Source organism: Castor canadensis, chromosome 8 (genome assembly GCF_047511655.1).
Source record: "Castor canadensis chromosome 8, mCasCan1.hap1v2, whole genome shotgun sequence".
Lineage (NCBI taxonomy): Eukaryota > Metazoa > Chordata > Mammalia > Rodentia > Castoridae > Castor > Castor canadensis.
The window spans coordinates 35372582-35394704 of record NC_133393.1 but is presented as its reverse complement, the minus strand read 5'-3'; the positions used below and the strand labels follow the sequence as shown (position 1 = coordinate 35394704).

The 22123-nt window shown below is 35.4% G+C and overlaps 1 protein-coding gene across 6 annotated transcripts in view; it reads left to right on the top strand.

Annotated features, from left to right (window-relative positions):
- Positions 1 to 20071: 20071 nt before the first annotated feature.
- The window catches only part of Cdkal1 (CDKAL1 threonylcarbamoyladenosine tRNA methylthiotransferase), a 615415-nt gene continuing 613363 nt past the window's right edge, over positions 20072 to 22123 (top strand). For 5 of the 6 annotated variants that reach the window (XR_012450736.1, XM_074082797.1, XM_074082798.1 and 2 more), the window contains exons 1-2: positions 20072 to 20182; positions 20902 to 20945. The gene's annotated coding sequence lies outside the window, so the exon portion shown is untranslated. The remainder of the gene's footprint in view (positions 20183 to 20901; positions 20946 to 22123) is intronic. The other variant, XM_074082796.1, reaches the window with a different exon arrangement.

Genomic DNA, 22123 nt, shown 5'->3' with positions numbered 1-22123 from the left:
CCCAGGTAAGAGTAAGGTGCCTTCATAACTATAAGGCAAGGGTGCTCTGTGCATGTGCATTTTGCACTGGTAGATGACATATATACATAAGTCTTTGTGTTTTACATATATATGTGTGTATGTATATATAATCTTTTTTCTGTGCTAAATGATTATCGCAGAGATCTTTTTTGCCTTTATAACAGCAAAAAATATTAAACTATGCAAAGCTATGGTTTTGAAAATAATGGAAGTTGTTTGGCTTTAAATAGCATTGCACATGGTATGGATGTCTATTGATGATCATATTTAGATGTGTAAAAAAATAAGCAAATAAAGACAAATGTAATCATACATTTTCACATATCATTTCAAAAATATATTTTTCTTGACTTATTTTAGCAAAAAAAGAAATCAATTATATATTATAATCAAGATTTTCTAGCCAGGTGCCAGTGAGTGACTCACATCTGTAATCCTAGCTGCTCAGGAAACAGATATCAGGAGGATTGTGGTTTGAAGCCAGCCCTGGCAAATAGTTCACAGGACTCTATCTTGAAAAAACCCATTATGAAACAGGGGCTGGAGGAGTGGCTCAAGTGTAAGAGTACCTGCTAAACAAGTGTGAGGTCCTGAGTTCAAACCCCAGTGCCACCATAAAAAATTTTCAAATAATTTGGGTTCTGACAGTAATAATCTGAGACTAAAAATAAAATATAATTATATTTAAAGTGTACAAAATTGAATTGTCTACCAAAATGTATAAATGAAAAATTGGAAAGTAAAATTATTTTTCATACAAAATTTGAAAAATGTTTTCTTCTAAAATATTTAAACCTAACTGTAAAGTTAAGTGACAAATTACAAATTAAAGTTAATGAATACTGAGCTTTTACATCAAATCTTTTTTTGTTTGTTTGTTTTTGCAGTGCTGGAGATCAAACCCAGGGCATTGTGCATACTGGGCAAGTGCTCTTCCATTGAGCTACACACACAGCATAAATCAAATCATGTTTTAAAGTTGAAATTTAAATTTAATTTTTTGAAACTTTAATTTAATGTTAATAAGTTTTAAATAAGATAATACTAAAAACTGCTCACAGATTTAATTTTTAATGTCTATAAAAAGAACTGGCACCATGCTATACATTTTTATTGTATTAAGATCCACATATGTTAATTTAAAAGTAATAAGAATTATTTAATTCTGCAAAATTTTATTCAGTTCTCACATATAATTGCTTCAAATATTGAGATCGTTGAAGAGAACTTGCAGATTCAAAAAGACAAGCAAGAAAATGGATCCTCAGCTCTCTTAGGAATTCATTATACAAGAATGTGATGCATTCAGCTTGAGAGGAAGGATTTGTCATCGATAATTGATTTGCCATTTCTCTTTCCCCAGTGTTCCTGCTTCTCTAACCCTCCTGTTGAGGCAGTATCCATTTCTGAAACTGATGGGCCACAACTCATAAACCTTCAAGCATTTGGATAGAATTGTCTTCTTTTTTTTTTCAAGGTCACAGACAGGAAATAAGGAAAAGTGCTTCTTTGGGGCATGAGGAAAGCTAGCCTGGGAGTAGACAGTTAGGGATACAGATTCTGTTATACTAGGATTGGGTCATAAATCTGAGTGTTTTGAGCATCTGTGTATTCTTGTATCCTTTCACAATTCATTCTTATACAGCATCCCATATGTCCACATCTAAGATATGAATGGCCTCGCACTTTACATTTCACCTGATCCAGCTGTCATTGGTGGCATAAGAGATAGTTATGGAAACTTGAACCCAGTGATAGGTGATCAGAGAGTTTCCTTTGGATGGAGAAATATGCTGTTTAATCTAGACACACACACAACAAATATGAGCAAGAAAGAAGACAATGGAACATATCAGTACTACAAAAGAGGCACCAAATGCAACAAATCAGAAAATGAATATTCATGGTCTTAAGGAGAGGCAGACAATAGTCTTATTGGTTATGCCAAGGAGACTAGACTTTCTATAGCTGTCACAGTGCCCCTAAGGGAATGTTTCACTAAGGGAATTTTTAATTTATTTGTTTTTTATCATGTATGTGTTGAGGACAGGTCACTGGCTTCAGTAAGAAAAACAGTTTTGAAAGGAAGAAAATTAGGGGCAGGAAGCACTTTATGAATATATTATTTAGTAGTCCAGATGGGAGTTCATGGATATGGAGATGTATACTAAGGCCGTAAGAGTAGAGAAAAAACAAATAATCTGAAAATACTTAGTAGATAGAATCATTAGAATATAACGATTGATTAAATATGAAGAGTGAAGAATAAAGGCAGTTTAGAATAATGTCCAGGTTTCTTGTGTTTTGACTGTCTGGATTGTGTTACTAATTGATTTAGAAAAACAGGAGGTGAAGCAGATTTGCTTAAAATTAAAATACAAAACCAAAAAAAAGAACAGTGATAATACAGCAAATGCTAATGGATGACATTTATTGAATTTCTACTATGTGCTTCTATGCGTCCATTTTATGTTTTAAGAGATTGATATTTATTGTTTCCTTTAGTGCTGTGAACATTGTAAGAAGTAGGTACTCTTATTAGTTCCCTTCCACGGATGAGAAAAGTGAGTTGTAGCAGCATGATTAAGTAGCTTGTTCAAATTCACAGACAACACCCTGAATAAACCATGTTACTGTTATTATAGCAAATAGTTTACTAGAGCTGTTTCTTATAATGTCTGATTTAATCTATTGCTTCATAACAAAATACCACAAATGTCTTAAGACAACAGTGACCCTTGATTCTCTCTTACAGTTCCTGTGGGCCAGGATTTCAAGAGCAGTTTTCCTAGGTGGTTCTGGCCTGAATGTCCCATGAATTGGCCATTAAGATGTCAGCCAGGGTGGCAGCTCTCTGAAGGCTTGTTTGGGACTGGAGGACTCACTAAAGTTGACATTTTTGTAGTTGGCAGGAGGTCTCAGTTCATCCCCACGTGAAACTCTTTGTAAGGATACTTAAGTGTCTTCATGACGTGGTCATTGACTTCCTCAGAGCAAATGAATCAAGAGAGAAAAAGGCAGATGCTGCAATGTCCTTTATGCCTTAACTTCAGAAGTCACTCACCATCATTTTTCCTCAATATCCTATTGATAGTGCAGGTCAGCCATACTCAATGTGGAAGGGGAAAATTAAAAGTTAATAACCATCTGGATCATCTCAGATACTAGCTGCCTTTACTCCGGCCACATGGCATTAAGTCACAGAACTTTTCAACAGTGCAGTCAGCTCTCAGCTCATGTGACTTAACCCACAAATAGATTTTTAGAGACAAGCGTTCACTCCATACCCTTAAGGCAATCCTCTTAATATTGTATGTGTCAGCCAAGCTATAGTCAATGGTGAGAATCAGGAAACTTGACATTGTAATCTCTGACAAGTTCCTTGAGGGCAAAAAATATCTCTTGCTGATTAAGGATATAAAAGGACCAGTATACTGCTTCTGCCTGTTCTTAATTTCATCTCATGCTGCTCTCCTTATTCATACATTCCAGTCTTGTTGACCCTTTTTCCCTCCCACCCCTGCCTTGAGTTCTTTCCCTTGCTCCCAACTCTCTCTGTCCTCTTTGGCTTCTTTTTATTCTAGGCCTCTGCTTAAATGTCACCACCTCAGAGAGCATTTCCCTGTTCTCTTGGGACTCAAATGAATCAATGATCTCTCATAATTGGGGTCCCTAAGCTAAGTCCTGCCGTGAAGAGAAATCTGTCCCCCTCAGAAAATCAACTCCATCAACACCCTCATGGGGGAACTATTTGTTATCTATTATAAATAATACTAATAATGACAAGTATTGCTATCATTTGTCAGTACTTAGATAGCAAATGTGCCTTAGTCCTCAACCCCTTTAAGAATTCACTTGCATAAAAACATTAGTGAATAAAAGGGACTTTACTAAAAATGTCAAGGAAAGGAATAAGAAAGGAAAGAATAAGAAAGCCTGAAAAAAAAAATGTCCCCTAAAATGTCATTTTTTTCAAAGCAGCTATCTTCACTGGTCTGACAAAGGAATATTTTATTCATTGTCATGCTGGTGTTTTCTAGTTAGTTCTTTGGGTGGGGTAAAGGGGTCTGATTTGAAAAGTAGCCAGTCTCTGTGGTGTAAATATTCCATCCCACAATGACTGATTTTTATACCAACATGATGTCTCTGAATGAGGGGTTGGAAGAAATGCCAAAAATTAGACCTAGAGAGTCAAAAGGAGCTAGCTCCAGCACACCATGATGGTCCTTAGGCACCAACCTCATTGATTCTACTGGTCAAATTTTGCATATCCAAACCCTATTCAACTCTCAAAGAAAAAACACTAAGGGGCTTGAGTTAATAGGATTTACCCTCTCTATGAGATATTTGAGAGCAGATATTTGAGATATTTGGAGTCTTATCCCTAAAAAACACATCAGAGTACTTCTTCCAAATTCATATATTGGACCATGAGAGAAATTCAAGAAAGTGTTCTTTCTTCTATGTCCCCAGCTCATTTATAATCCTCACTACTGTCATTGAGATAATATTATTGCAATTTTCTGATTAAGAAAATGAAATCCAAGATGTCTGAGTGACTTGTCCAAATTTACTAAATTAAAAGGTAGCATAACTAGGATTTGAAGTTAGGACCAACTGATTCCAAGTCTGGGCTCTTAACCTTTACCCTACATGACATGAGTCTGTGAACCTGTGTGATGCACCAAAACCTGATGGGGACGCATGATACAGATGTTTCTCAATCAACCATACAAATTCCTCAGTATGTTTCTGGAAAATTGCAGTATTAACCCTAGGATAGAATAAAGAAGGTGGGTTGTAAACAGGGAAATTCAGAAAGCTTGTCTATTTTGTCTATTATACACAAAACACAGAACAAGGTAGAAAAGTGGATACAAACTCAGGCCCAAGATTTTTTCAACATTTGTAGAAAGGCATTTGAGTGAATTGTTTTAAACTGGGTGGCCTAGAAGGATTCACCCCGAGGTAATTGCTAAACTCTACCAAGTCTTAATGTAGAGTCCCATTCAAGTGGGATCCTTTAAAAATTAGTTCACACTATGCAAATTCAGTTTTTGGTGTTTAACCTCCACTTGTCTTTCCTTTATAACAGTGTCATTTGCTCTGGGAACCTCCCCTCCACTTCCCCAATTTTAGTTCAGGTGTTTTAGGTGTTGGTATTCCATGTCATACTTCCCAAGAATTCATATGAGGTAGATTATATGGGATGTGGATGATATCTCAATAAAGGTGTTATTAAAAGTTAATGTGACTTAGCTTGACTAATTGTAATATTATACTCACCTGGCCACATGAATTTATTAGTTAAGGATCAGTTTTGTAACCTAATAAAGTGAAGAAAAAGAAATCAGTCTTTTGCTGGGATTATGGAAAAGGACACTTAAAGTTGTTAAATTGAACCAAATCTGGAAAGATGACACTACAGAGAGTCATCTTGTTGCCCTGTGGAACTGGAGAGTAACATCAACCTTTTCAAGCAAGGAACTGAGATGATATTTCCTGATGACATTTTTGTTTAACCTTCCTCCCAAACCAGCTTTGAGTGAAGTGAGATTGAAATCAAGATTTTTCAGTCAATAGCATACCTTTTTTTTTTTTTAAAGAAGCTTAAGCAAATTTCAATTGTATTTTCTGGTTTTGCAATCAGAAAGAGTTCTAAATGAAGAACTCTATACCAGAATTAGGTATAAAAACATTAAGTTGTATAAACATCTCGGTAGGGTAGTTTCAAGAAGAGTGAGGACCTCTCTGTCTTGGGCTGAAAATTGGAAATCTTAATTTTTCATATGAAGTAGGAAATAGCCAAATGACTATCATGTATTTTATCTTGGGGACTCAGATCATTTATTGACAAATAATGTGTTGGCTATTTCTTGTGGCCTATGTTACAATGCCCCCAAAAGGACAGCTTAGTTTGAAAGTGGCTCAACTGTAATCTATGAGCTGGCATGAATATTTTTAAAACACACTTGATCCCATAGGTCTTATCCAACCACCTCCTTTAATGTACTTCTGCCTGAATGGGCAATTACCGTTTGCAAAAATGCGGCTGGAATGCAGACCTGAGCAGATTCACTTCACCTTCCTGCCCCAGAATGGCATTTTTAATGGCCTCAAGACCAATGTGGAATGAAAGCATGTAAGCTAAGGTTAGAAAAGAAGGATAAAACATTGGAATTTACTCTAAGAAACAGAAGCCCATAGATACAGTCCTAGATTCAACTAGTTTTCTGATTTTGCTTATTAGGCCGAAGAATTGCAAGGGAGCAAAAACTAAAGTTCGGGTCTACAAAAAAGAAAAAAAAGGCATGATTATTTCACTGCTGTGTTAGTCAGTTTTCCTCTGCTGTAATAAATACCTGAAATAGTGAACTTATAAAGCGAAAAAGGTTATTTGGCTCACTTTTTTTTTTAGAGATTTCATTCCAGTATTAGTTGGCCCCATTGCTTTTGGGCTTGTGGTAAGGCAGCACCATGGCAGAAAGTATAGTGAAGCAAAGCTGCTTACCTCATGGCTGGGATATGAAAGAAAGAAGGAAAGTATGGGGGCCTAGAACCTGGCGAAGTGATTCATGTCTGTAATCCCAACATTTGGGAGGCTAAAGCATAAGGATAGTGAGTTTGAGGGCAGCCTGGACTACACAGAGAGACCCTGTCTCAAAAAAAAAAAAAAATTGGAAGTCCCACTATCTCCTTCAAGGGCATACCATCAATGACCAGAAGACCTCCTACTAGGGCCCACTTCTTAAAGGTTCCACCATCTCCCAATAGCACCATACTGGGGACTAAGCCTTTAACACATTTAAAACTTTGGGAACATTCGAGATCCAAACTACAGCAACACTATAGTTACACTATTGATGCTAACCTAAGGAAAGGAAATCTTCCCAGTTTTCAGATTAAGTATGCTCATTGGAGGAAAGGGGTCAATGTTAGCTGATTAAGAAATTCATTCTACCAGTAGTGTTGGGGATCTTACTATTTCTGTCTTACCTGTGTATGATATATACTATAGACTGGGGGCCCAAAGAAGGGTTGATGGATGCCAGAAAGATGACTGACACATTGTTACATCATTTTTGTGTGTGTGTGTGTGTGCTGGAGATTGAACCCAGGGCTTTTATGCTAAGCGTGTGCTCTACCACTGAGCTATACCTTCCAGCCCATACACTACTTTTATTACAGATTCTCTTCTCTAGGTATTTCATACTTTGAATAAAGTATGGTGTCTATTCAAATTATACTACTTTCTTTTAAAAAGAGTAGAGAAGCCTTCAATTGGAAAAGAAGCTCATATAAAGTCAGTGTAATGGAGAGCTCCACAGAACAAACTGGGTTGCAGTAGTTTGCACTTGGTGGAAATGAGTAGGTGTGAGCAAGTTCAGCATCCTTTTTAGTCACTGCTTGCAGGTTGCAACCTAGGAAGAGCATGGTCTTAGCTGGAAAGCTGGGGTGGATGCTGAAAATGATGCTGATGGAAGATATTACTAGCTGCACTCCTTCCTGTGGAATAGCAGATTCTCTTGAGATCCCTGAGGATTGTACTTCCATAGCTGCTACAATGTGACAACCAGTTGATTTGACTGTAGGTATCTGAGCAATTTGTTTCTGTCATTACCTTTGTGTGTGTGTGTGTGTGTGTGTGTGTGTGTGTGTGTGTGTGTGTGTGTGTTTTGAGGGGATTTCTATTATTTTAATCATTTGAGTTAGACTTTGCTGAATGATATGGAACTAGCCTTAGACATCAAAATAGAAGTGAAATTGAGGTTGTAGCTCAAAGTGGTAGAGCGCCTGCCTAGCAAGCATAAGACCTGGAATTCAAACTCAAAAAAAGAAAGAAATTGAAATAAATGGAGTAGCCAGCAGGGCTTTGAGTTGACTTATTATTTTTTTACTTTTTAAAACTTGACACATAAGCTGGGTGCTGGTGGCTCACACCTGTAATCCTAGCTATTAAGTGGCAAAGATCAGAAGTATCTCAGTTCAAAGCCAGTCTGAGCAAATAGTTTGTGAGACTCTATCTTGAAAATACCCAACACAAAATAGGGAAGGTGGAATGGCTCAAACAGTAGAGCACTTGTCTAGAAAACATGAAGCCCTGAGTTCAAAATTCAGTACTGCCAAAAAATCGATATTAAAGAATTGTACATATTTATGGGGTACAATGTGATACGCTGACACATGCATGCATGTATAAGGTTCAAATCAGGGCAATTAGCATATTCTTCACCTCACATTTTTTCATTTCTTTGTGGTGAAAGCAAAAGCTCATTTCCTAGCTATTTAGAAATACATGGTACAGTATTGTTAACTACAATCAACCTACCACGTAAGAGAACACCAGAACTTATTCCATGAGTTGTCTTATTTCAAGGATGGACTGGCTGTATTTTGGCTGCATCTGACATTTCAGTATACAAATGTGGACATGTCTTAAGGAATATTCTATGCAAAGAAGAGTGTGTGAGAATATTGAGCTGCTAAAGGACATGAAATGGTAGTGAAAAGTCACTTTGCTACATAGTATTCATTCATTATTCTTTAGCAAAATCACCCCTTTCCTCTGTGGAACCACCTTGTTCCACAAATTAGTCCACAGGTTTTAGAGAGAGCTTATTTCTCCTTTGTCCTGGGAAGTTGGAATAGCTCAGACAAGAGCCAATGAGACCATTTTTTTTTTTTTAGATTTTTGAGTGAAAGGAAATGTTTTTCCTTTCTCCTGGACTTACCTAGAAATTAGCCTGGAAGCTACTGACAGTTATCTTGACACCTTTTGGTTCTGAGAATGAAGTCAAGATGAATGACAGAGTCAAGATGAAGAGAGATGAGTCCTGGATGAAATTATTTAGGTTACAAAATTCATTTTTATCTGAGACATGATATAAGATTTTAAAATCTCCTACTTCAGGCAGTTTTGTTAGTATACACACACACACACTTCTATTTATAGTTATTTCTATATCTATTTCTGTACATTAGAATGAGATCAAAATTGATATTACCAATTCAAATACAATCTAGTTCAATCTAACCTAATATTATTTCCATTTTCTCTTTTCCAATTTATAATTCTCCTTTCTGACATTAAGAAATATGGCTTCCATTATCATCAATATATTAATTTATTAACTTGATCCTCCAGTGTATAACCCATCTCCATTGTGGCTACCACACTGCCTCCATTTATAATTCCCCTTCTTGACATTAAGAAATATGGCATCCCTTGAACAAGTTTACCCCCTAAAAATAATTAAAAAGAAATATGGCTTCCATTATAACCAATATATTAATTTATTTGCTTGATTTTCTAGTATATAACCAATCTCTCATTGTGGACAACACACCTCCTCCTCTGTCACCGTACATGGAATGTGACACCCCATGTTGTGCCACTTGCTACTCTCACTCCTTGGCAAACTCCTTTGTTGATCTGATTGTATCAAGCTGGTACAAGTGCCATCCTATATGAATATCTTCCTTACCTCATTTAGGCTTAAACTGAACTCCATAATATAATGTGCTATTCCATAGTGTGATATACTATGTGTTTAACCATTTGCCTATTGAAGGACATGTGGGTTATTTCTAGCAAAGGGGAATCATACATCATGAATATTTGAGTGCATGTTTTTGTGTGAACATAGGTCTTTATTGCTGTGGAATAAATTTCCAGAAATGTGACTGATGGGTAAGTTTATGTTTGTTTTTTTTAGGAACTGCCAGGTACTTTTACAGAGTGGCTCTACCAGCTTACATTCACTCAATCTGATGGCTTTTTCTCTAGATTGTTTAGGAAGGGCTGGGCAGGGGAGGGAAGACAAGGGAAAACAAGGGAAGGAAAAAAGGAAAAGGAGGGGTTAGTGACAAAGTATTACCTATATTTAATTTTTTTTTTCTGGGCACAGTGACATGCATCTGTAGCTACTTGGGAGACTACAGTAGAAGGACCAAGTAAAAGGATCACTTGAGCCCAAGAGTTTGAGACAAGCCTGGGCAATGTAGTGAGACCCCCATTTCAAAAAAAATTATTAGGTTTCTCCAATTTTTTCTTTTGATTCATATTTCTGTTTTCATGCTACTTGCACTTTAATTTTTATTCCTATAAAATATTGTCTTGTAAAAGCTCATTTTACTTGTTTTTTAGCATTATTCTTTAATATTTTGTCCATTAAATTTTTTCAAGTTTGGTTTCTTGAAATATAACTTGTTTACAGTAAAATCTATCATTTTAGTGTACAGTTCTAAGAGTTTTAACACATATAGTCAGATGACAATGACCACTCTGAAGATAATGGAAACCGTAATGAGAAGGCATATGTATTTATTAATTATTCCAGGGTCCTTTTAGAGTCAGTCCCATTTTGACCACTAATTCCCATTTATTTTCTGTTCCTATGGTCTCACCTTTTTATTTGATGTCACATAAGTATAGCCATACAGTGTAACCACTTGAGTCTGGCTTCCTTCATGCAGCAAAATATATTTGAGATCTGCCCACTGTCTGTTAGCTCCTTTGTTTTTCTTGCTGAGTGAGTAATATGCCACTATATGTTGTCTATTTACTAGTTGAAAGACATTAAGTTGTTTTCAGGTATTTTTTCCAAAGTGAATATTGGAAACATTTCCTGACTTTTACAGAAGTGCTTTTATGATATTGTTTCTCCTTAGAGTTTTATATTACTTTTAATTTGCTTGTTAGAGCTACCTTCCTGTTTTTAAGCACGTGCAGTTTTATTCTCTTTACTGTGGTTACTTATTATTTCTTCATTTTATTAGTCTTTTTAAAAAAATCACATTGCTAGGTGTGTTTTTAATTGTTAATTTACATAGATATGCTTTTAATTTTACTCCACTCAGGATTTAAAATTTTACTTGTGTTAGATTTTAATTGAATATTTAATTGTCTTTCTGTTAATAATAAAATAGTATAAAGTAATATATTTTCTTCTACAAAGAGTTCTTTTTTTCTGCATTTTATGGTTTCTGAGAAGTGCTTTTCCAAGAGCACATTCTCAAATTATTATTTTAAAACATATTTTATTGTGTTCTTAGTTTTCGTTTTGGTAAGTAATGGTATTCTGTTTTTTTAACTCACAAATGAGTAGTAGCTAGAGAATATTTTGTATGCACTGTAAATATAAGTTCTCTAGCTCATTTAATTTATTTCAAATATCAACTAATTCTAAATTTGGTAATCTCAGGACCTTTTATTTATACAATATTTTACCCACTCACTTATTATTGACATTGGAGAATTAAAATTTCCAATATAATTTTGTTTCTGTCAGTTGCTCATATATCTAACAAACACATATTCATCAAAGCTTTAGCACTTGGTTTACATTCTTCTCTACTTAACTTCTGCTACTTTTCTAGGTAAATTATACATTCCATTTCTTAGACTCTGAGTCCCTTAATCTTAACTATAACCATTACTTCCTTTCAACAACCGCATCCTGGATCTTGTTACAATTTAGGACTTGTCTACCTTTTACACTTCACTCTCCTTTCCTTCCTCTCAATTCCTGACTCTTCTAAGACAGCAAGCCCATCTTGCCACACTGTCCGACTCCATTCTGTCCTTTCTGGTTGGACATATCCCATTTTGGATTCTCTTCCTTCTCTACCCAACTTGACCATCACTTTCAGCCATTTCAGCTACATTCCCACTGCTACCTTAAATTTTCTTTCAAGTCTTCTGTTCTACAAATTCCCAAATCCAGATCAATATATTCTTTTGTCTTCTCTGCTATTACCTTCTGAGTGACACTAAAACTCCCGAGTGCCTATAAGAGATCAACTATACCTAGTTTCAAAATTAGGAAATTAATATGACAATTCAAAGTTGTACACTCAGGGAACTAAGATACAAAAATGTAGCCTGCACTTTAAAGGATCAGAGTTAGGTCTTCTCACTTCATTTTTCATCCTATGTCTTTCTACCTGCTTCTTTTTTTCTCTTACTCTCTCTCTAGAAGAGCCTTCTCTTCTCCCAAAGTCACACGCAATTTCCCTCACTTGCAAAAGCAAGTGAATCCTGGATGTACAATGCAAATGATGCTGGAATTTCTTAGTCTCAATTTCTAATTCATGGGGAAGGCTCTGGTTGGTGCCCTTTGGTGAGGAATCCACTCTGGACTGCTTAAGTAGGGCTAAAGGGCATGGTCATATCTTGGAAAACTGTAGCTGTGTACGCATAGATACTATCATGTGCTCACCCATGGACCTATTTCCAGGGAGGATAGGATAAACAGAAAGGGTTAACCAGAGTTATATGCACACATGAAATCCTTCACAGTGCCAGAGGAACTATCTTTGAACTAGTTTTAGTTACATACCCACTAATTGAGACTGAAGTATCCCATGCTTGCCTGAATCATGCTCTATAAGGAAAAATAATGACTGCCTGGTATAATTGCTAAGTGATAAATAGATAAGAAAATTGTGAAACTTCCAGGTAATTAATTACCATATAGTTATTGCAAATTCAATATATATAGGGCAGGGCTATGAGCTGAATATATCTTCACTTAGTGTGTTTTCATTGCTTTATTTGAAGTCTTTAAAGATCTTAATGCTAAAAAATACCCACATTCATTGTTATCAAACATTTTGTTTCAAAATCAAATATAAACAGATTCTTTTGGATTTACCACCCCATTGTTTTCCTTGTTTAGCCAAGATAATTAATGATAAAATAAATAAATGTATACATGCCATTTTAAAAATGACACATCAGAATTATGTAAAAACAAACCAATTTCAGGGAGTAGTTTTGCTCTGAGCAAATTCATTTAAAATATGAATTTGCCCTTACTTATATGCAACATAATTGAATATATGCTTTGAAAACAAATGCTGTGACAATTAACTGAGTGCCTTTTTACTAAACTTTTTTTTTTTCTGTCTTCTTACCAATCATTTGAGATATTGTAGAGGGGAAATATAAGAATACAACAAAATTAAAACAAAAAATCTTGTTTCCTTTATTTTGTACTGGCTTGCTTTTTCTTTTGATCTCTGCTTTTACATCATGGACAAATTCAAAGAGGGTGTTCAATAAATTTAAAATAAGCAAATAAACTGAAACTTAATACTTCCCTCTGCTCGCTCTTCTCCCAGCTGTTGTCTTTTAAATCTGCTTTTTCTGTAGGATCAGGAAGTAAATTCTCATGAAATCAGCTGCTGCGAGGGTTCTGTTCTGTTTTCTGACAGTTTCTCACTGGTAAAACCCTCTCTGGTCTTTGTTATTCTCACCAATCACTCTCAACGAGATTTGTTCCTGGTGGAATTTTGAATCCTGAATTTTTCCTACAGATTTATCAGTTGTAAAAAAATATTTGGAAAGAAGCCAATGAGAGATGTGATCATTTGGTGAATGCATTTGTTAAATGCATTTTTTCCCCCAAACAAAAGCCATGAGTGCCCTATGATTTAAAAAAAAAAAAAAAAAAGATTTTTTTTCCACATCTTCCAGGCAGTGACCACATTCTTACACTTGCCAGCAAGATCTATTGCTTGTATAATATTATGGTTGACTGTTGATAGTCACTACTAATGTAAAACTAGAAAGATAATCGTTTTTAAAAAAAATCACATTTTTTATTGTTGTGCTGGGTGGGTGTACATTGTAGCATTTATAAAAGTTCTTAAATATATCAAATATGTCATACTTTAATTAATTCCTTCTACCATCCTCCTTTATCCCTTCTACTCCCATTCCTGGAAAATGCAAGATAAGCCTAGAGCCTCTTGTGGTTTACAGAAAACATGGATATATATATATATATATATATATATATATATGTATGTACATATATATAAAAATGTGTGTTATATTATATATTACATATATGTGTAATATAATTTTGCATATATATTTTAAAGACATATCAAAAGAACACAGAAGTCAACCTAAAAGTCATGGTCAAATTTGGAGTAATTTGAGCAACGAAATAATAGATTATACGCCATAGTATAAAATAAACACCACAAGTTCATACTAATATAAATAGTTGAACAGATAAAGCTCATTTAACAGTGTAAGAAGGAGTGATGGAAATGGAAAATTACCATTTGGCAAACACCACAGTAATAATTGTTGCCTGCAAGTATCACCAAGGGATGCTACAATTAGAGGACAGTAACATGCTTTGAAACAAGATACTTATATAATCTCAAAGTATCTTCCCACAAGACCCTTACTAGTAACAAAGGGAAAAACAGTAATTTCAGTGGAGGGGCCAAGTGTTCAAAGTACATCACTGTTAATGAGACCATATACCTCTGATATAATAGCCAAGAAGGGCATAGCATCCCTTTTGTAGTATTCTTGCCAAAAATTCATAACCTGAATTTAGTTATGAGGGAACATCAGAAGACTCAAATAAAAGCACATTTTATAAAACAATTGACAATTATTCTCCAAAAGTATCAAGGTCATGGGAGATTAAAAAAATGAGGAACTTTCCCAAGACTGGGGCAGTTAATGGTATCATGTCAATGCTAATTTCCTGCGTTTTATAACTTACTTTGTTTATATAAGATATCTGTGGAAGATGTATGACTACTACACATGAGTTAATTGTAATATTTTTGCAATTTTTAAGAAGTCTGAAATTATTTCAAGATGAAAAGTTAAAATATAGAAAAAGATAAAATACTCTGAGTCCTTGATCTCTCCTCTTTCTCTACCAAACTTGCTCCATCTATAATCTTTTTGTTTCTGTTCATGGATTTTATTTTTCTTGTCCAGGCTGAAAACTTTAAAGTCATACATATTTCTTTTTTTTTCCTAATGTCATATCCAAAGTACAGGAAGTTATATCTTCAAATATGTCCAGAGTGAAGCCTCTTGTCCTCACCTCTACTGCTATCTTCCTAGTGCAGGACACTGTTATTGCTGGTCGGGATTATTAAACAGCCTTGTAACTGATCTCTTTGATCCACTCTTCTTTGCTAATGGCTCCCATTTCTTCTAAAGTAAAAGCCAAAGTTCAGACTATGACCTATAAAGTCCTCATATGATCTGGTTTCCTTCTCTCTTTACATGATCAGGTTTTTACCTCCTTTCTTACTGCTGCCTCTTTCCACTCAAACTACTCTGGCTTTCCAGCTGTTTCTCAAATATTTGGAGCATGCTCCTGTCATAGGGCCTTTCCATTGGTTGGTTCCTTTTCATTGAAAGTTTTTCCCTTACACATTCTTTGGTTAACTCCCTCACCTTTTTCAAGCCCGTTCTTGAAGATTTTTTTCTCTTAGTGAGCCTACTTTGACCTCAATCTTTAAAAATCTCAAGCCCTGATTCTTGGTACTCCTTAATCTGTTATAATTTTTGGCCATCTTTATTATCATTGAGCATAGAATATACTATTGATATTATATTTATTGTGGTTTTTAAAAATCTCTATCTCCTAGCAAATAAACCCTTAAGATGGTGGAGATCTTTGTACTTTTGTTTCCTGAGCACTTAGAATCACCCTTGGTACACTCTGGCCTTCTATGCAACAAAGGTATTATTATATAACTCAACAAATTTATTATTATTATTATTATTTCCAGTGGTGGGGATTGAACCCGGGGTATTATGCATGGTAGGAGAGTGCTCTAATACTGAGTTCCATCCCAGTCCAACAAATGTATTATTTATTGAGTCATGTATTACTGAAGGACAGAGATAACATATGCCTGATGTTTGTGTAAATTGATATTGATGAGCAACCAGGGAGCTTGACAGCAAATGAAAATTATTTTTTAATAAATTAGAGATCTATAACATTAAGAACATTATCCAGAACTCTTTTGGTTCTAAGTGACAGGAATCCATTCCAAGTAGCTTAAGGGGAAAAAAAAAAGTGGAGATTTACTTGTTCAAAAAAATTACAGTTCAGAAGTAAGACTCCTCCTCTCCTACGTATGATGGATGTAGGGGCCTTATAGTTTTCTTCAGAATGTATTTCTCCCTTTCATCACTCAATTCTGCTTTTGTCTCAGGCAGGTGTTCCTCTCCTCGTAGCCCTTGAAGCTTCAGACTTAGATTCTTGCAGTTGACAGAGAGCCCAGAATTTGCTCTGGCCTGGTGTTGATTACATGTTCTGAGTCAAGGGAATGTGGTGTTCTCATTGCCTTTGCGTGGGCCACAGGCCACTTGTACAGCCTCTAAACCATTTGTACTAAGAGTGGGAGAATGCAAAGATAAAAGTAATTATAGAAGTGAGCCAAACCTGCTTGTGTAAATTGATAGAATAGCTGGTATTAGATGTATAGCACTCTGACCCCTAGTGGTGACATTCTGAGGAGACAATCCAGCATTAAGCCAATGACAGCAGCAGGAGACTCTTTCACATCTTGCTTTTTCTAGTATCTTTTATCAGTTCATTTAAGCACACCAGCTTCCTTCTCTTTTGTCCTCCATATTGAAGCATTAATCCATTTCAAACAAATTGTTTTTGGCATAGTTACACTATTCCTTCTTTTTTTCCCCTCTATTCCTACAATGGACATTTTTCTTCTTGGGTTCATCCAACACTATAAAAATCTTCCTACTTTAGTTGCATGGTGCCAACTGGGGAACTTTATTCTGACAACTAATTTATAGATACAATCTAAATCCCTAAATCAATATTTGCATGTGCTACTTCCTACCCTTTGTTGCTTAAAAAATTAGTGTTGGATTTTTGTCACATGAGATAGGAAGCTAATATAAAGTCACAAAATATTTGCCAAATGCATGGTGACTTACTGAACTTTAAAAGGTAAGAGTCCTTATTACTTGCCCTTTTTATCTCATAGGAGAGTTAGATTAATCTGTTTTAGATCTTGTTCTATTACATTTACCTAATATTTGTCATAGAAAATTTCATATACACTTATCACTTTTCAAGAATAAGTTAAACACATGAATTGTTTCTCATAAAAAGATACTGATTGATATAAATTTATAAGTACAATGACTAATTGCTCAGATCATAAGCTAAATCCTAAATTCTTACAATTTTCTTTCTCAATTATTCACTGAAGATAGTAAGAATTTTCTCACTTCCATATTGCCCAATTTTTGTATTCATTTTTCTTCAGTTAGTGAAGACTTGTAGGACAATTGGATCTTTTGGGCTGGCGGAGTGTCTCAAGTGGTAAAAATGCCTATCTGTCAAGTGTGAGGCCTTCAGTTTAACCCCCAGTGTTGCTAAAAAAATTATTGAATTATTCTGAAGGCTCATAGGCTTTATTCCACATTTCTCTTGCCATTATTTTCTTTTTTTCTTGCTAATATTTTTTCTCTATTTGAAATTTTGCATTATTGTTAAAGTATACAGTTCCTTTTTTCTGAAGTATTCATATAGAGTTGTTAAAGCAACTAATTTACTAATTTATAAGTGTACTTACAGAGTTATTGTGATGAATATACATAACAATTTACATAGAGTCCTTAATTGGTACGCATTTATAAGTGTTCCAAAAATCTTAGTTTTTCCTTTTATTTTATAGATTCTCATGCTTTTTAAATGTGAATTTGTATATACCAATTAATTTATCTACTACTAAACATTTATTAAGCTTCAATGTTAAATTGTGTGATAAAAAAACCAAAAATCAAGCGGAGTTGTATTATTTTTGCATGGCTTGTAATCTAACTTGAGAAACAAAGCACAAAGCTTTAAAATTTGTAAACCAAATCTAGCATACACATACAATTTCATATTATTTGGCCTTAAAAAGGAAGGAAATTTTCATTTATGTTACAACATGGCTAAACCTCAGGGACATTATCCTAAGTACAATAAACCAGTCACAAAGGACAAAAATTGTGTGATTCCACTTATATGCGATAGGTAGTCAAATTCATAGAAGTAGATAGAAAAAAGGGCAGTTGCCAGGGGTTGGAGAGAGGGAGAAATAGGCTGTCAGTAAATTTGCACAGTCTCAGCTTAAAAAGATTAAACAATTCTAGAGATGAATGGTGGAGAGGGTTCCACAAAAATGAATGTACTTAAATGCCACTGAATTATACATTTAAAAATAGCTAAAATGGTAAGTTTTATGTTATCACAATAAAAAGATTTAAAACTTAAATAGTAATATAAAGCTAAATTAGAGTTCAATTTAGTTGTTGAATAATTAATACTGTTATAATAATGCAATAGTTAAATTATGTTATCAAATGTTATTTTATTTATAAAATTAATTTTTTACAATTTTAAGTAAATAATATATTTGCACAAAATTATGTATATGGAAAAGTACATCTCCTTTGGCCTACCTAACTCCTTTTTTCAGAGATGAACCCATTCCCACTTACTTATATAGCTTACCAGAAATAATACATATATATATATATTTATTCCAGTTACTTTATTTAACACTGTATATAGGATCTTGAAACTTGCCTTTTCCACTTAAGAATATCTTACGGACAGCACATTAAAAGCAACCTCATTTTTTTCAGTCACTGTACAGACACTATAAATATATTTAACCAATCCCCTATTGAAGAGCTGAAGAGGGTTTCTAGTCTTGCTATTACAAGAAATGCTTTAAAAAATACCAGGTACATAAGTTATTCCTGTATAATTAATTTCTTTTCAAATGATTTAGACTAAAAGTACGTAAAGAGAGTTTATAGAGAAGTTTTTGTGTTAGTCACATCAGACAATACCTCGCAAAAGTGACTTGCATCCTCTTCTGTCACACCTTTCAGTCACTAGGTCTTGCTGATTTTACCTCCTTGATATCTCTTCCAATATGTGCTACCTTCCTGTTCATCACAGTCAACACCTCAGTTTAGACTTTCAGTATTTCTTTATGTCTGAAGTATTGTCCTCACATTTGTTCTCCTGAGAAAATAATCTGCTCAGACACTTTTGTATTGTCTAGTTTATGCAGGATTATGTCCATATATTAACATGAAAGCACTACCTTAACCTGGTCCATGCACCTCCCCTTTGCAGTAGACATTTTTCATCACTGTTGTTGCTTTCAGAGCAACAGGCCTCCATGAATTCTTACTCTTCCCAACCTGGAATAAATCCATCCACTTCCTTTAAATTACTCTCGTGTCCTGTATATTCATCTTCCACAGTGATTGCTATTCTTTACTGAAACTTCTATTTTAGAGTAGCTTGAAATCACAGTAGGGTGTATCTTTTTCTTTCTCTTTAGTTCCACTGTCCAGCACAGCTCTTGGGGTTATGGAGTGCATATTCAAAATGTTTTTCTTAACTGAACTTGGATTGGGTAAAAGAAGTAGAATCACTCATTAAACAAATGCTTATGGAGAGGCTAAACTCATGGATATGGCTAGGACCAGGAAGATAACCCAGGTCCTAGTATTGGCAGTGGTGAAAAAGATGGGACAAGGTAAACACACAATTCTAGTTCAGTTGGGCAAGGACTGTAGTGGATCCCAGGTCACTGTTTAGATTGTCTGATAGGCATGGATAAGTAGAGAAAAGGGTGGCATTTGAATTAGAGGAGTACTAGGAAATTCATTTACAAAATAAGGTGATTGCCCCAAACCGTGGTGATACACAAAGTGGGGCATAGAATTCATCATTTCTGACTCTTGTTCACAGCCTGTGTCCTCCACTTTTAAAACTGGGAATGTTCTTCTGGCAAACAGAAGCCAAATACAAGTCTTTGGTAAAGAGTAATAAAGTGAGATAATAGATCCAGGTCAGAATCAGTATACTCCAAAAAAGTTCTTTTCTCTATAGGAATCTGCTAAACTGCCTTTTCAGCATTGAAAAAAAAAATCCAAATCAGAAATTCTGCAAACTTGCTTGGTGTTTAATGGTGTATATTAAATTTAATCCACCAACTGTTATTTTCTACAAAAAGATTGAAAAAGTTAATAAAATGTGGTGAAAAGAAGCCAAACAGTGTTGGATTCAGCCCAGGGGGGAATCAGAATTGGCAGATTAACTTGGGAGGCATTTTCGCTCTCGGAACCAATAGAACTTGAGGAGCACCAATAAATGAAGTTGAAAGAGAACGCGCGTTTCGGGCAGTCTGGTCCGTGCGGGCCACCGTCGTCGAGCGGCGAAGACGCGCGTGGCGCGACGTAAGTGTCATGGCGCCCTCCGTCTGAAGCCTGTGCTGCTTCCTGAAAGTGGCGAGTAGCTTTTTCCCCCCCTTTAGCCTGTTATTTTCCGACTTCTGGGTAAGCTTGGCGCATGGATGAGTGCGGGGCAGTGTGGCTAGAGTTGTTTTTATGGAGAAGCTTCGTTTTTGTCGTTTCCGTCTTTCCGGGCCGAGTGCTCATTAAGGAGCCTTGAAGCCAGCTGCGATCGGGGACTTGGGATGGCGGGGCCGTTGCCAAGAGCCAGGACCGGGTGCTGGGCCTTTAGCTGCTGCTGGTCTGCCAGGTGTTTTTAAGCGACTTCCTTGTCAGTTTTCACCTCTTTGAACCTGTGAGACGTGACAGGCCTTTCGCATCTTTATTAGCATTTATCTGAAATTTGTGCAGAGGAGCAGTTGGCTTGCTTTTTCACGTTTTATTTTCCTTTACTCATAAAACCTCTCCGAATCTGGAGGCAACATGTTTCTTTCGGGTAGAAGGTGCTGTGGATTCCTAACTCTGGCCTTCCTACTGCTTTGGGTTGTTGGTTACTGGCATGCGCTAGGCTGAGGTGTTGGAGTATTGAACAGCGGTTTTTATTTTTATTTTTAACTGTAGCCAGATGCTGGCTTATAGATATGGCAGATGTCGACACACCTGCAATAACCACTAAGAAGTAGTGTGAGCTGTCATTAACCTTGTATAAAAAAAGGCTTTTATGAAGGCTTTATTCTTTTTAGGTATTTTTTGAAAAAAGTTCTTACAGTGGTTTTGTGAACTTATTGAATGCTTGCATTTTCTAATTACTTTTTATTTTCCAGACTTATCTTTCAAGAGGACTTGAGACTAATTGCAGATAATCAAGGTACTGACTGGCTTTAAAAATTTTATGTTTAAGTGGAATGTTACATATTAGAATGTGCACAAAGGCATCCCAGTTTCCTAGTAATTTGCTACTATCATTTAATGGAAATGCTATAATTTCTATACTAGTAAATTCAAGAGATATTTTCATTTGTTTTATTTAATCTTTCATTTTCATTCATCTGCTTTATTTACTCTTTCATTTTCATTGAGCATGTCGGTCTCCCCGACATGCTCTGTTACTTTGCCATCTCCAGCCCACTTACTTTCTTCTTCCGTGGCTACTTCTTGGTCTCCATTATAGCCTAGTTCTCTACATGGCAGTTAAATTTGGAGTTCCTCAAGCTTGGTTCTGTAACTGTCCTAACTCTGTTCTCTTTTTCTTTTTATGTTGGTGAGTTGGTGATCTAATCCATATGCTGTCAACACTGTTACCTGTTTTTTGTTTTTTTTTTTAATTTGTTTATTCTAGTCATCCTAGTGAGTGTGAAAATGTGTATCCTTGTAGTTTTCCCTGTGGGTAATTATATTGACATCTTTTCATGTGCTTATGGGCCGTTCCTATCTTTTTTTGGAAATAAGATCTTTTCAAATCCTTTCACCACGTTTTAATTTGGGTTGTTTGTTGTTGGTTTGAATTCTTTATTGTGATACTAGACCCTCAACAGATAGAAGATTTACCAGTGTTTTCTCCCATTTTCACTTTTTTGATGGTATCCTTGAAGAAGGAAACATTATTTCCTCTGGTTGCTTGTGCTTTTGGCATCATAATTAAGAAACCAGCCTTTCTAATGTCACAAAGATTTATACCAATGTTATTTGTAGGATTTTGTAGTGTAATTTGTGTCTGTGATTCATTTTGAGTTAATTTTTGTGTATGATGTGAGATAGGGATCCAACTACATTCTCTGCATGTGGCTATCTAATTGTCCCTGCACCATTTCTTGAAAAGTCTCTTCTTTTCTACATTGAATTGTTTTCATACTCATGTTAAAAATCAGCTGACCAAGTAATGTATTTTTAACATGAATGCTAGGTGATTTTTATGAAAGAATAGCTCTAGGACGGTGATTCTCCAACTTGAATGCTTATTAATATTTAGGGCTTGCTAAATATTACCAGGTTAAATTAAGAATATCTGATTCAATATGTCGGTGGTGGTGGGGTGTCCAAGAATTT